The 15,433-nt window shown below is 35.6% G+C and overlaps 1 long non-coding RNA gene across 2 annotated transcripts; it reads left to right on the top strand.

The window, feature by feature from the left end:
* The first annotated feature begins 469 nt into the window (after nt 1-469).
* On the top strand, nt 470-3,390 carry LOC306990790. Of its 2 annotated transcripts, XR_013795934.1 has the most exons (4): nt 470-566; nt 1,077-1,142; nt 1,334-1,422; nt 2,558-3,390. It is a non-coding gene; the product is annotated as an uncharacterized lncRNA (long non-coding RNA). The 2 variants fall into 2 exon arrangements; XR_013795935.1 differs by lacking the exon at nt 470-566 and having other exon boundaries at nt 1,014-1,142; nt 2,558-2,698.
* Nucleotides 3,391-15,433: the final 12,043 nt, after the last annotated feature.

Here is a 15,433-nt window from a genome sequence, read left to right as displayed (position 1 = left end):
TCTGCTCTATGAACTCAATTAAAAGTGTCAGTTTTCTACATAATATTTGACAATAAAATGTAATTTATGAGAGGAGTTCTTAATGTAATATTAATGTATTGTACTTTACATCTGTGTAGAGAATACTTTTAATATCATTATGTTGATCTAAGTAAATTAAACACATTTAGTTGTGAGCAAAGTTAAACAAATCTAAACAAAATTAAATTGCATTTAAATTCAGTTAAAATACATTTAATTTAAATTAGACTACACTACACTATAAAAATGATTGACTTTTAGTTAGGAATCAAGTTTTGTGAACTTACAGAGTCTAACAACACAATGAGTTTGAACAGAAATTAAAAAGCTGAAATATAACCATGCATGAAATATATTAACTTTATTTAATGCACATGCGCCAGAAATACTACGTCACGATGACGCACTACTTCACTAGAGTTTGAAAAATGCACTGTTATGTTTCTGTAATCGCGATTCGTGAGGAAAGGAAACTGAAGCTGCGCAATCAGGAAGCACGCCACGTTTGATTACAGATTAGACGTTATACTGCAATAATGAGTCAAGTAAGTATATCTTGATGCTTTCTTTATTTTAACATTTTCACCGTAACATGGCAGTTGTTATTGCGAGAGTGTAACACATTACATTATTTTCATCGCAGACAGACGCAATAGACTCGGGAGGTGAATTAATCAGTTTTTCAATAATTTATCTATGATTGCATTCTAATCATTTCTTACATCATAATATTTTCGCGTGTGGGTGTGTTCGACGAATTTGGCTGCTGAAAAAATATATAATTTAATTAAACCGACTTTTTAAATCATTTAAACATTACTAAATGACAAATTTGCTAAATACAGATCCAATATTGTAACACTCGAAGACATTTATATACATATAATCAATGTTATAACCACCATAAATATTTAATATATCACTCTAGAAATAATGCTTGTAATGTAGCATTATTTTTTTATTTTTGCATTTGAAGAGTGAGTTGTTCAGTTACTATTTGTTTTGGAATATGTTATTTTTTTGTGCTTATCTGGAGTTACACGTTCATTTTGCAGGATCAGTTCATTTGTGATTGGAGATACAGTGCAAGCGGTGTGGAATCACAGGCCTTTATTGATGAGGTGATGTTAACGTTACATAATTTGTCATGAATTGTTGCACAGACAGCACACCCTGATCAAGCTGAAACACTGCTATCAAGTCACTTACTATCCCTATAGCTTTTAAATACTTTAAATCTTCTCCATTTGTAAGTAATAAATTCCCACCTGTGCATTTACAGATGCCCCTATAATCATCATATATTTTACAGGTATCAAACCAAAGGAAGAGGGCCGCAGAATTGCTGTGTCAACCGTGGTACCAGTAAATACAGGAACATCCTTCATGAAGATTTGCACGGTAAGCTGAAACTTACAAGCCAAGATGAGGAAACGTTTGCATGGGTCTTGGGTATGGAAGTAAAATAATGGCAAATGTTTTTGAAACAAAAAAGCCTGTTGAATTGCACTACTTGAAAAAAAAAAATGCATTGCATTAACTATGCTTGCATTTTAATGCATTGTATTTTTAGGGATTGCATTGGGTTGAAATTTAAGCTGTGAATATTTCGATTAAAAACATTTCAAACCCATTTTCATTATTAAAAATCCAATAATCCATATTCACCTTTAATATTTTATTTCAAAAATATTCAAATGGTTTAAAAATACAACCTATAATATTTAACAGGTGATTTTCGGTCAAAAAAATGTTTCCGCTTCGCAAATTCAGTGGTTCGAATTGGACAGTAAATTCAACTTTAACATCCAGGAACTGCTAGCCTGGAAATCCAGACCCAAATCCGAAAGATTAAGGGTCTGGCATTGAGTAATATAAATCACCCAACTCGAGGGGCGGCACCAAGCATGTATTTGAAAATCTCACTGCACGCAATTGGATAATACTAGTACGACCAATCACAACTAAGCCCCATACGCCTAGCTACCAGCGGAGCTAACTGGTAGATTAGACTCTTGCCAGCAATGTCTTTGCCGGCAAAACAGTAAAAACATCCTTCTTGCAAAGGAACGTTTCGAGCACCGTCTTCGGTTCCTCTTTTAGATAAAAGTCTAACTCGTTCATTGTAGCGGCCAAAGCTGTTTCAAATAACTGGTGTTCATCCACAGCCATCTTGCAATGAATAATTTGTATCATTATTTTCGTCACCGACATTTTTTCACAGACGAAAACGAGAGGATAACTAAATAAAAACCAGTTTTAAATGACGACAACTATGACGAAAATGTTTTGACATTTGATTGGGGAATGAATAAACTGCTTCATCAGGGCAGTACTAAATAAAAAGAGAACACAATTTTTTGTTATCCCTCTTATTACTATAATTATTAACATTTTGCAGATACTGCAAGGTGTATAACTTTAAAGCGCAACTGTATATCTATCACTTTCATTCAATTGAGCCAAATATAATAATGGACTGGATCTGTTTTTATAAACAATTGTTTTCCTTCTGTTTTTGTTTTCTTTCTTCAAGGTATTTTTTCTGACTTTCCTGCTTCTCTGGAACATTTCCATTCACACATACTCTGGAGAGCTTCTGGGACATAGACATAAACAGCACTTTCCAACAACTTCAAAACATTTGGTGACAAACGATTTTGGTTTTCTTGTTTTTATGCCGTTGGAGTTCTTCAGATTTTGTTTTGTTTTTTGTTTTTAGACAAACTTACATTCACTGTAATTGAGTAAGATTTTAGAAGAAACCATTTGGTTCTGTTGGTGCTAGTAAAGGTTTAAGAGCTTTAATATTTTTACTTTAATATTAAGTCTCATTTGCTAACATTAGTTTATACATTAGCGAAAATGAACTAACAATGAAGAATTTATTTACTGTATTTATTCATCTTTGTTAATATTAGGTGTGTGTGTGTGTGCGTGCGTGTGTGTGTGTGTGTGTGTATGTGTATGTGTTTTTTTTATGGGGACCAAATTACCCCAAAAGTAGTAGTACCAGTAAATTACATGGAAACAAAAACAATATTATATATCATACAGAATGTTTTCTGAAAATGTAAAAATGCATAATGTTTTCTGTGATGTTTAGGGTATTTGAGGAAGAAAATGATTGTGCATATAAGCTTCATTGTCCTCCAGACTCTTTCTAAAGGAGTTAAAGTGTTGTAACTGTTTGTGTTTATGTATAGTGTTTCTTTTGATTGTAACTAGGTTATTAAGAGATTTTTTTTTAATTAAAATTTGAAATGTACTAAATTACAACTTTATTATAAATTTTTTTAATTATAAATGTATTTAATTATATAACGAACGATGTACATGTATATTACATTAAAGTATATTTTAGTTCACATTAATTGCGTGTCAGTATATTGTGTAGTGCACTTAAAGTATATTTTAAAGACACTAGAAGCTGTAATGAAAGTAGATATAAAGTTGTATTAAAGTCCCACTTAAGTTGTTCCAAAAAATCACTCTTAATGGCAACTTATTGCATTTTATTTAAACTTAATATGTGATACATTTGAAATTAATTACACTTAATGTGCATTGAGTGCGCCCAAAACAATACATTTAATTCACACTTAAGTGTATTTTTAACTGACATTAAAGTATATTTTAGTTCACATTAATTGCGTGTCAGTATATTGTGTAGTGCACTTAAAGTATATTTTAAAGACATTAGAAGCAGTAATGAAAGTAGATATAAAGTTGTATTAAAGTCCCACTTAAGTTGTTCCAAAAAATCACTCTTAATGGCAACTTATTGCATTTTATTTCAACTTAATATGTGATACATTTGAAATTAATTACACTTAATGTGCATTGAGTGCGCCCAAAACAATACATTTAATTCACACTTAAGTGTATTTTTAACTGACATTAAAGTATATTTTAGTTCACATTAATTGCGTGTCAGTATATTGTGTAGTGCACTTTAAGTATATTTTAAAGACACTAGAAGCAATTATGAAAGTAGATATAAAGTTGTATTAAAGTCCCACTTAAGTTGTTCCAAAAAATCACTCTTAATGGCAACTTATTGCATTTTATTTCAACTTAATATGTAATAAATTTGAAATTAATTATACTTAATGTGCATTAAGTGCGCCCAAAAGATTGCATTTAATTCACACTTAAGTGTATACTTTTAAAGTATATTATTTGTGTAATAAGTACACTTTATAAAAGTACACTAAAGTGCTCTTTTTTTTCACAAGGGTGTGCAAAGCTGTAAAACGAAGTTCTTTCTAATCTTAGCGAAACGACGTATTGCGCCTAAAATTCCCGGAAAACCTACTTACAAATCTACTTACAAAACATTACGTCAGCCTCAAATAATCTAATTAATCTTGGTTTATCTTACACACATTTTAGTTTGTGTTAAATTACGAAACAAATCTGAACAACATGGTTTCCAATAAGCACCGTTCACTCCATAAACCCTACAATGTTCTGCATTTCAAGAATATGCAGTGGAACTTGGAAGTTAACAGAAGATGACATGAGTTATGTTAATAGTGAAGATAATGGCATTATGCAATGCACATTTTTTTTTAGCTTTTTAAGATTTCAAATTCCATCAAATTGAATTGAATAACCCTTACGTGATTTAATTGAATAAATTGAACAATCCTTAATCAATTATTAAATTAAATTACGAAAGGATTATTCAATTCAATTTGGTGGAATTTTACTATTAGGCCTTAAATAGCGTAAATCTTAAAAAAAGGCTTATTTTTTTTAGTGAATAATTGGCTAGTTGTTGTTTTTGAGTATAGGAAATATGAAATATAAGATCAGTAGATGCCGTTTTTAATGCCTTCAATGTTCTCTGTAATCAGAAAAGAGCAAACACAAATAAATGAATCTGTAAAAATACAATAGCTACACCCAAACATGTGGTTAAACGGTGAACATATGCATATAAAATACAGTCTTAAACTAATGTGACAAACAGCCTTCAGAAGAGCTTGTTTGACTTCATTGAGGAATAATTCCGATTCATGAGAGATTGCACTTAAAAGTGTTGCGACAGGAAATACATTTCATTTGTTTTACAGAAATTATTGTACCTACCTTGCCACAATGCTTCAATGTTTTCGATACACAGTAAGTTGTACAATAGCCTATTTTATTAAAATAAAGTCCAATTATTAGGATTATGTGCACCTTATTTTACACGGTGTGTCAGTTTGCTTATCACATGAAAACAAACAAAAAATGCTAATGATGAAACTGAACATACGCCTCCAAAACACAGCCTATAGCCCACTGTCACAATTAACTAACAAATTAAATATGAAACAAGATGCACTTATTTGAAACACCCCACGAAATCCCGATGTTCGCCAAACATATCAATGCGTGTCTATCTTACCAACAAAGCAGGGAGATCGTTACTTACAACCTCTGGGTTTATATCCCCAATTCACCCACTGGAAGCCTTTTTTTTTTTTTTTACTGGCCACCATATAAAACCGAGGAAGATGTTGAAAGGATAGAAATGATAGGCTATTGTAGAGGTGGTTCATTTACAATGCCATTTGAGGAGTGTGTGGAGAATTTGGCGGAAATGCGCGGCCTTGATGAAGGCCAACTGACGTAATCAAGGCAGTTTCTTGTTGTCGCCAGGAAGTCAATCTCAACAACATCAAACTACCTAAACCACGCATCAGCTGAACAGGCTATAGCTACTTCAAACCGTTCCTAATATAGCCTATTTAGAAGTGGATATGCATTTATGTCTATATCCAATCAAATAATATAGCCTACGACATATGGGAAAAAATGTCAAAGATGAACGCCGTTAAAAATCTGAAATTGATAATGAGCATGAGACCAATAAACCGCACAAATTCGACATCAATGAATTCTGCTACACATAATTAAAGTCCCATTAACAAATGGTGCATTTCAGGTGTCCTCTAATCGAACAAAACGTGAGCACTTTGTGTGCTTTAGCCAACCTAAACATTAGCTAATGTTCATAGAGCAGAAAACAATGACGTTCGTATTTCGTACACGATCACCATCTTTACCATTTTAAAAGATATCGGTAGCCTAGTTCCTGAAATATGAAAAAAATAATCAGAACATGCTCTAAACATGCTGCAGTTTAAGTCATATAGTGCCAAGGTCTAGGCTTACCTTATTCTTCCCGCGACGGCTCGAGCTGCTGTGTTTCTTCTTCCACATATAATTCCATCACTCTGCAGTCCTAGCATTTTTAACCATTATTATAAATGTCGCATGTAATAGCAGCCTCTGGGGCGAAGCGCCTTTGTGCACCATGTGAAATGAGCTCCTGAGAAAAATAAGATTTTTTTTTTTAACAAGCCCGCCCCACTCTTCACATTAAAACGCATCTGTGTTGCGACTGCTCTTTGTAATATGCAAATCTGAATCTGACTGGCACTCTACTGAGTCCTCCACATGAAGTTTATTTATGACATTAGTTTCTGTGACCACCTGGATATTTTATACAATTCGGTCCATTTCATGTTCCACTTTTATTGAATTGTAGTGCCCCACTTATCATTAAGGGAACATGTAGGCCTAGCCTATATCTTCTCTTTTTCCCCACAGATCAGTGAAGTAGCGCGTTTAAACTTTCGGTACATTCATATTAGGTCTCCTCGACCAAGTAGATTAGGCGTAGGCCTATAGCCTAGGCTATTAGCCTACTTTAAAATGCAATATGCAAAATTGCTGTTGATGAGCGATAGGCTATAGTACATGTACACAAACATTGTACAGAGAACGTTGTTTAAAGAAGGATGAGGAGAAAGAACAGAGGACGGTCATCAGATAATTGTTTCACTGTTTGAAACAGGGCTCTCAAGTCTCACGCACACGCATTTCAACTCGTTCACACGCCACACCTGGTATTTCTCACGCTGAGGTATAACTTGTCCCGCTATACAATTAATGGACGAGGCGCAGGCAAACGGAGGAACGTTCTTTGCCAAGTTCATAGCGTCTCGAGTTATACCATACAGAGTGAAGTGCCAGCTACCAGCCAATCAGAAATTAGATTTTGTTGTTTCCGGGTAAATTACGTGTTCCCACTGCAAGCACGTTCTCTAGGCAACACGCGAGCACACGGAGTGGAAGTTGGAAGAGCAAGATCTGATGAATGCGTTTTGTGGTAGGAGCCACTTTATTATTATTTTTTTTTAGCATTTTGATTTTACGATTCCTGGACGAAATCTCTTGCCTGTGATCAAAGACCGTGAGAGCTGATTTTGAGGAGTAGCCTAGCCAAATTCGTGCTAAATTATTTTTAATGCAGTCAAAAACTCTCCAACTGTTTTTAAAGGGGTCATCGGATGCAACACTCACTTTGATGTTTGCATATAAATGTGTCTTTGCAGTGTGTGGACACAACCATCATAAAATGAAAAAATTCATTAACTTTCAATAATTCATTAACATTTTTAAATGATGTTTTGTTAACAAGGTTCAGGAGGAACACGTTCTAATGATCAAGCAATCAAGTCACTCCAACCAGCTGTCATCAATCAGTAATCAACAGATCCACTCAATCAGCATGAGTAAAGCCTATAAATATTCACAGTCAACTCACCCTTATTCCTCGACAGTTTTCAGCATCCCTCCACCACCCCATCTCCTCACACTTGCATGGCTATCTTCCTAACCACACTGTAAAAAATAAAACATAGATTTTATTTAAATTTAATTAATAAAAATGAGGCAAGAGATTACAAGCAATATTATTAATTAAATTTAACAAATTAGAATTGAGTAATAATTAATCTAATTAATTCTTTAAATGTTAACCATTTAAAATGAGTAAAATTCACAAAATATATGTTATTGCCAACATTGAAGACACCTGATGTTAACAAGCAGAATCACTGAAGGAGAAAACCATAATTAAAGTCACCATTATGGAGATCAGTGTGTGTTTTAGTTGGGCTCTTGACCCTTAAAATAATAACTTTAAGTTTTGTTTGGCTGCTGTACATGAGTTATAACAGCCAGATGAACAAAAAGAAATGTTGATTTGATGGTGTTGGTTGTGTTTCATAATTTCACAATCATTTGACTTGACTCACTGATCTCATGTAGAGTCCAATTTATGAGTTAAATTTATTTTATTAATTCTAGCTGCATAATATTATTATCCTTTTCAATGAAATCCAAATGATCAAATTAATAATAATAAAAAATCTATGTGTTTTTTTTTAGGCGCACACAGACATCAAGATTTAGCGTATGAATCTCAGCAATGGTGACAACCTCTAAGCTCATTATTTATTCATGCAGCAATACATGATGGGAGCCATGAATGAGTTGTGATTGGTGCAAACCAGAATGCACTGCAACATGCTTTATAAATGTCACCATTGTTGAGATGCACAGGCTAAATCATGATGTCTGTTTGTTTGTTTTTAGTACAAGATAATTTTTTTAGAAATTATTTGAATTACATTGTAAAAGTTAAAAATATTATGGTGTACAAGGCCAGTACTTAGTTAATAAAGTTAACTTAACTCATAAACTGGACTCCATTTGTGTTCAGTGATTCAGGTCAAATGATTGTGAAATAATGATTATGTTAAAACACAACCAACACCATCAGATCACCGTTTGTTCATCTGGCTGTTATAACTCACGTACAGCAGCCAAACAAAAACTTAAAGTTAATAATTTAAGGGTGAAGAGCCCAACTAAAACACACACTCATCTCCATAATGGTGACGTTAATTATGGTTTTCTCCTTCAGTGATTCTGCTTGTTAACATCAGGTGTCTTCAATGTTGGCAATAACATATATTTTGTAAATTTTACTCATTTTAAATGGTTAACATTTAAGGAATTTATTTGATTAATTATTACTCAATTCTAATTTGTTAAATTTAATTAATAATATTGCTTGTAATCTGTTGCCTCATTTTTATTAATTAAATATAAATAAAATCTATGTTTTATTTTTTACAGTGCAGAGACGGGGGGAGTACTCTGGGTTCGGGCCCAATTTCCGAGCTCGGAGCCCTCCCCCCGGACAGCACGCCAAATACGCATAACCATTTACTCTCTGATCATTCGTAAGTGTGAACTCGTGAATCATCAAAAAGTTGTTGCTCATTATCATTTAAAGAGACATGCACCGAAACTGGGCGCTGTGAACAGAGCTGTTTTTGAGGAGGTAAAAATGGTGTTGTTTTTCACAACCATTGAGGAATTTTAACCAAAGTATGTTACAAACTTTACATGAAGACCCAACTTGTGGAAAATGGGCATCTGATGACCCCTTTAAAGGTGACTGGTTTGAGCAGATTTGGAAGGCTGTCTACGATTCCCAAAATGGTTTTAATTTCCATTTGTGCAGGTCAATTATGAACAATAGGCCAAATTTAACTGCTAGCAAAAATTTAAGCGAATTTGGTGGGGCCGAGGGGCCGCTGCTGCAAATAGTTGGGTGGCTGCTCCCCTAACAGATCTCACTCCAAACTTTTGATAAAACTTGAGAGCCCTGGTTTGAAATGAAACACGCTTTAATATATTTAATGTAGCCTAATTTATATATATTTTTATTTAATTTTAATCTCGTTTGCTGGTTCCTCGGCCCTCAAGCCAGTGACCTGGAGACGCGAGGAATGGAAACGAGGATGCACAAATGAGAAATGAAAAGCACTCAAATAGATGCTTTCTCGTGTCCTCGCTCCTCGTCTCAGCTCCACCCCTGTAGGATGCGAGGGAAGTCAGACATTAAAGAAAGAGGACATTACTTAAATGAAATAAAATCTAAACATTGAGGTAAAAAGTTTGTAGGTCTTGCTAATTGTACATGTTTGGAGTGTTTTTTGGTTAAGAGAGGATGAAATTGTAATCAAGTAATGTTTTATCTTGTGTAAGAATACCAAAATAATTGGTTTACAATTTGAAAACTTACATTTGTGAATATAAAATCTACATAGGAAAATAGGCTAATTAGATTTATTAATAAAGCAGGCATTTGAATCCGCTTCAAAAAATCCAAAAATAACAGTTTTGGGATTCATAGAGTAGGCCTACTCACGGTACTTTGATGTCATAAACCGATGCTGCGTTCCTGTCCACTTTTAGACACGCACTTGCGAACTTCCCCAAGCACTTCCCCTCGGGGGAATCCCTGCCGCCATTTTGAAGTGCGTTCCACTTCGCGAAGTGGACAAGGTTTATATGGACAGACCCTCGTTCCCTCGATTTTGAGAGAGGGAGCGAGTCTACTTCATATGTAGCCTACACTTATATGTCCCACCATGCAGTATGATTGTGACGTCACCACAGATCTCGTCTAATCGCCCACACAACAAACAACTCTATGATATATTAATTATATATATTTTATTTAAAACGACCTAAAACACACCTATATTTGGATGCTGCATTAAAGAAATTATTAAAGGGATTTAAAAAAATAAAAATACATTAACTCCATCGCTGATTTCAAGTGATCAAGGGCTTAGGACGTTCCAGTTCAGCCCATTGCAGTTTCCACCAGAAGTGGGCACTCGTGCAACGTAAGCAATGACGTACATCCGAGTAAACGAGACAGAGGTGTTACGTCACAAAGGACGTTTTGTTTGTTATTTTGGGCCTTGCTCTCCCCTGAGCCATTGCTCCCTAGTTACCTATATTTTGTTACAGGTTTTGCTTTTACATTACTTTGGTATTGGTTTTGTAAATAAAATCCTTTCTTTTATTACATATCATCTGGTGGTCTTCACTCTGGGACAGAGGATTGAAGTGTGTTCTCGCCTTTGTTAATTTTACGTTTTCTTTCCTTTGTTACCTCCCCTTCCGACCCCTAGACGGTTAGGGAACATAACAAGGTGAAGTTAGCGAGTGAAGGGCATGACAATTTTGGACTGGAACGCAGCACTCTGGATCCTCGCTCATGACTCCTCTGGAAGCCTCCTCACTCCTCGATCCTCCCCCTCCTCGCGGTGCAATTAGAGAATTGAGATGTCCTTCAAGATGGCTGAGCTCGATCGGTTTCCGGGTCGTAGGATAGAGGACAGAGAAGCGAGGAAACGAGGAGGGATATTGAGAAGCACCCAGTGTGTAAGCATCCTGAGGAGTCATGAGGAGGATACTCAGGTCCATCCTTCTCTCGCGTCCTAAGCGGGTGGAGCTCAGATGCGAGAAAAGGAAGCGAGAAAAGGAAAGAGGATGCACAAATATGACATGAGAAGCATCCTCTAATTGCACCGCGAGGAGGCGATGAACGAGGAGTGAGGAAGCTTTCAAAGGAGCTTTCAAGGCAGTAAGGAGAAAGTTAGGGGTGTGTTTCCCGAAAGCATCGTTAGCCAACTATGGTCGCAAATTCCGTCGTTATCAGCAGTTCAACGATTTGGTGTTTCCTGAAACCATCGTTCCAACGAACGTTCGCAAACAGCATCGCAAACTTGTGTGGTTGGAACAACAGCTCTCGAGATGATGTTTTATTAACAAGGTTCGGGAGAAGCACGTTCAGATAATTAACACAAGTGGAGAGCACTCAGCAATCAATGGTAAGAGGTGTATATACTCAGCAGTCTCACCTCATTCCATTGACAGTTTTTGCAGCATCCCTCCACCACCCCTTCTCCACGCTTCTAGTCCTAAACACTTACATACGGGGGGTGTACTCTGGGTTCGGGCCGAACTCCGAGCACGGAGCCCTCCCTCCGGACAGCACGCCAAATACGCATTAAACTTTCCCCCTTCAAATTATATGCAAGTGTGAACTCGTGAACTGTGGTTAGAAGCATAATTTCTAGTTTGCATGAGATATTTTGCTAAAGATAAGGATTTATTCAGTCTATAAGCAAGCTGACATTCAGTACAACCCGTGTTATTTATTTAGAATACATACAAATGTAATTTACGTCTTTTAGTTTGTCAAGAGATTTAAAGCACCATTTTTGAAGACTGAGCATGTGCGGACGTGCTCTAAGTAAGAACGAGCCAAATATTGAGTCTGGTAATAAAGCAAAATAACTGAGAAAAATTAGAAATGGTCTTCAGATGCCATGTCTGTAACTTATATGACTAAATCTAGCGTTAATTCGATCTCAAACAGATTAATTAAAATAAGTTATTAGTCCACCACGTGCGAGACGTCATAAACCAACGTGGTTGAACGATAGCCTACTTTGCGACATACGGTTTCGGGAAACAGTCGTGACTAGCTAGTTGATTTCTCCAACGATGCATCGTACTATGGTAGTAAAGCAGCGAGCGATATAGTTGTACGGGAAACCCCAGAGCGGCTATGAGCAAAGATTCAAAGGTGTATCCCACAGAATTCTTTCTTGTCGTATTCTGAATGCCATTCATCCCATAGTTCTCAATCCCTATCAACAACTAACTAAACTCCTTATCAAGGAATATGATGCCAGTCTCCTTCATCCATGGCCAGAAAGAGTCTTTGCAGAGCTCAGACGTCACTATTGGATTTTAAGAGTCAGAGCAGCCATGAAGAAACATCAACTCATCCGTGTTGAATGTTAAAAGTGGCGTGCCCAACCTAACATCCCCATGATGGCAGATCTCCCACCAGTTCGTCTTTACAAGACCCCCTTATATTCCACTGGAATGGACGGTTTTGGCCCATTCACCGTAAAAATAGGACGACGAACTGAAAAAAGATGGGGAAATAGTCTTCAAATGTATGATCACCTGATGCCTCCATCTGGATCTACTTGAGAGTCTCCACACTGATGCCTTTTTGATGTCTCTATGGAGATTTTATAGCTAGAAGAGGGAAGACTTTCGAGCTCTTCTCTGATAGCAGTACCGAATTTGTTGGAGGGAATAGAGATTAAAGAGGCCTATAAAGCTATGGTACCTTGATTAAAGGATCAATTAGCTGAATATAAAATATTTTTCAGATTGAGTCCTCCACGTTTTGGTGGTATTTGGGAGAGAAGAGTAAAATCAGTAAAACTGAAAGTCATTGTAAAGGAACAGAAAAGTCCCTGAAATCGTCCTCCGCACTGTTCTCATTGAGATGGAGTGCATTGTGAATGTCAAGCGTATCATTGGATATTACTGACCCAGACCCAATCACTTCACACCCAGCATTCTGCTCATGTGTCACCATGACTCTTCTCTCCCATAAGTAATGTATGACTCCTGCAATCTTTTGGGAACCAGGAGATTGAGGCCTAACCAAATACTTCTTGACCAATTCCTGGCTATAGATTTATTAATCACTATCTGCCAAATCTCCATGAAAGACTTAAATGGCAAAAGGACAACGATAAGCTCAGGGTTGACCAGTGGTCATCGTGGACCCACAGCTTCCACAAGCCCTCTGGCCAGTGGGCAAGGTGACCCATACCTTCCCTAGACCTGCATGGTTGTATAAGTAGTACAGTTGCAGTTCAGGTTCAAGATCAGACTTATGTTAGACCTGTGGCTTGGTTAATCCATCTTCCCAAACTTGGATGAAGACAACACCAATCCTTCGACATAGGAAGCACTTTCTACCAGGTTCAAATGCCCGAGCAACATTTGGGGTCGGCTATGTACGAAAGCCCAACAACGCCCCCTGAAGGTATCTTTATGTATCTTTATTAATGCTTGAACAAGCCTAGAAAAGTCAAGATATGCCTGAACAAATATCAGGGGACAGTCTATATGTATACAGGCGGTGAGACTTACTTGTTTTTTGCACAATGTGGACTGGTGCATGTTTGTTGTTCCTCTGAGTAATTGATTAATTAAGAACCCACATTTTCACTAGTGCTAACCAAACCCTCCGAGCGTCCCTTATTAAAAATAATAATAGTTATCTTTATTTAGGGGCTCGTTTTTTTACACATAAATAACAAACTGATAAACTGATAAGAACTGATAAGAATGTGTACCTTGAAATTGCAATGTAAGTCGCTTGCATCTGCGAAATGCATAAATGTAAATGTGTAAACTTGGCTGACGATGCTTTCGGGAAATGCACCCGTTTAGATAAGCAACTACATTTTGTCATTAATTTATGGAGCGAAGTTAAATGTTAATTTTATATTAGCCTAAAATTAAACAGTAACATTTTTAATCAATTGTTTTGAAAGGAAAAACAAAACAAAACCCCCCAGCAACGTTAAGAACCGTCCTCGTGTTCTCTGTAAGCCCCTAGCGCTGCTTTTTAACGGAGTTGGTGGTTTCTCCTTGTCCAGAGCTCCAGACATGTCATAACAGAATTACCTTAGAGATACATGTGCTTTTTAAAGGTAGACAATGCTTGACCTCCCTAAACGTAATTAGCATATTGCTGTTGTTTACATTCAATGCATTATTATCAAAACATTCTTAATGAATCTTGATTAATAATGTATTATATCTCCATAACGCCTCCCGTGCTCATTTTCTTTGTTAGATAGCCTTTGGTTGGTTACCAACATTTTTGTCAATAAGTTCCAGGTTAAAAAAAATTTAAGAACAGTAAAAAGTAACCAATGCTTATGGGGTTAAATGATAAGAAATACGTAATTAAAAAAAAGTTGATTTTTGTATGTAAAGTGCAGACTTTTTTTCGTAACAAAAAAAAACATGTTTTTTAGACCTTTGTTTAAACACCGAGTTGACATTTTCTTACATATTTACATGTATAAAAATGTTGTGAAAGCACTACAGCTACAAATATAAATTGCGCCTTCTCTTTCTGACGGCAAGACAGAATCTCGGTTGAAGGAAAAATCACTCGCGTTTTGCGTCTGCCTTTAAACAGTGTCTCTTTTTTGACAAAGCGCAGATGATCCTTTCCCTTGTGAAAAATAAGTACACTTTAGCATACTTTTAAAAAGAGGGCTTAAGAAAATATTATAGGCTACAGTAGTCAACATTTGAAGTGGATCAAAACATTTAATCAAAGTTATATATTGAACAATACCCGGATAAATTTGATACTAAAATAATACAAGTATAAGTGCTAATTGAATTTAATGTTTTCGTACACTCAATTGGATGTTATTGGATTGAAATAGTTTAAATTGATATGCAATTATTTGACTAAAGACTATTTTAATTACTTTAACAGTAATTTAATCATTATAATGTATTTTAAATATGGTTAAAGTGTAGGCTACTGTCAATACTGACAAGGCTATTTATTTTAAACTAAGATATACATGAATGCCATTTAAATATGTTTGTAATAACGCATTTGTGATGATTAAATTGCAATTCAGTTCATATTAACTTCAGTATGTGTTCACTTCAAATATATCAAATATGCCTAACAGACTATATTTATAATAAAGTACTTTATATGTGCTTCATGTCAACACATCAAAATAAGTGTACATCTTTAAAGCATAATGATTCTTTTTTTTTTTTTTACTAAAACGTTAAATTACAAAGTGCATTTAAAAAAAAGTTTACTGAACTCTCTTTATGT

Source organism: Phoxinus phoxinus, assembly GCF_949152265.1.
Source record: "Phoxinus phoxinus genome assembly, chromosome: 22".
Classification (NCBI taxonomy): domain Eukaryota; kingdom Metazoa; phylum Chordata; class Actinopteri; order Cypriniformes; family Leuciscidae; genus Phoxinus; species Phoxinus phoxinus.
The sequence above is the reverse complement of the archived record's forward strand: the minus strand, read 5'-3'. Positions and strand labels throughout refer to the sequence as shown.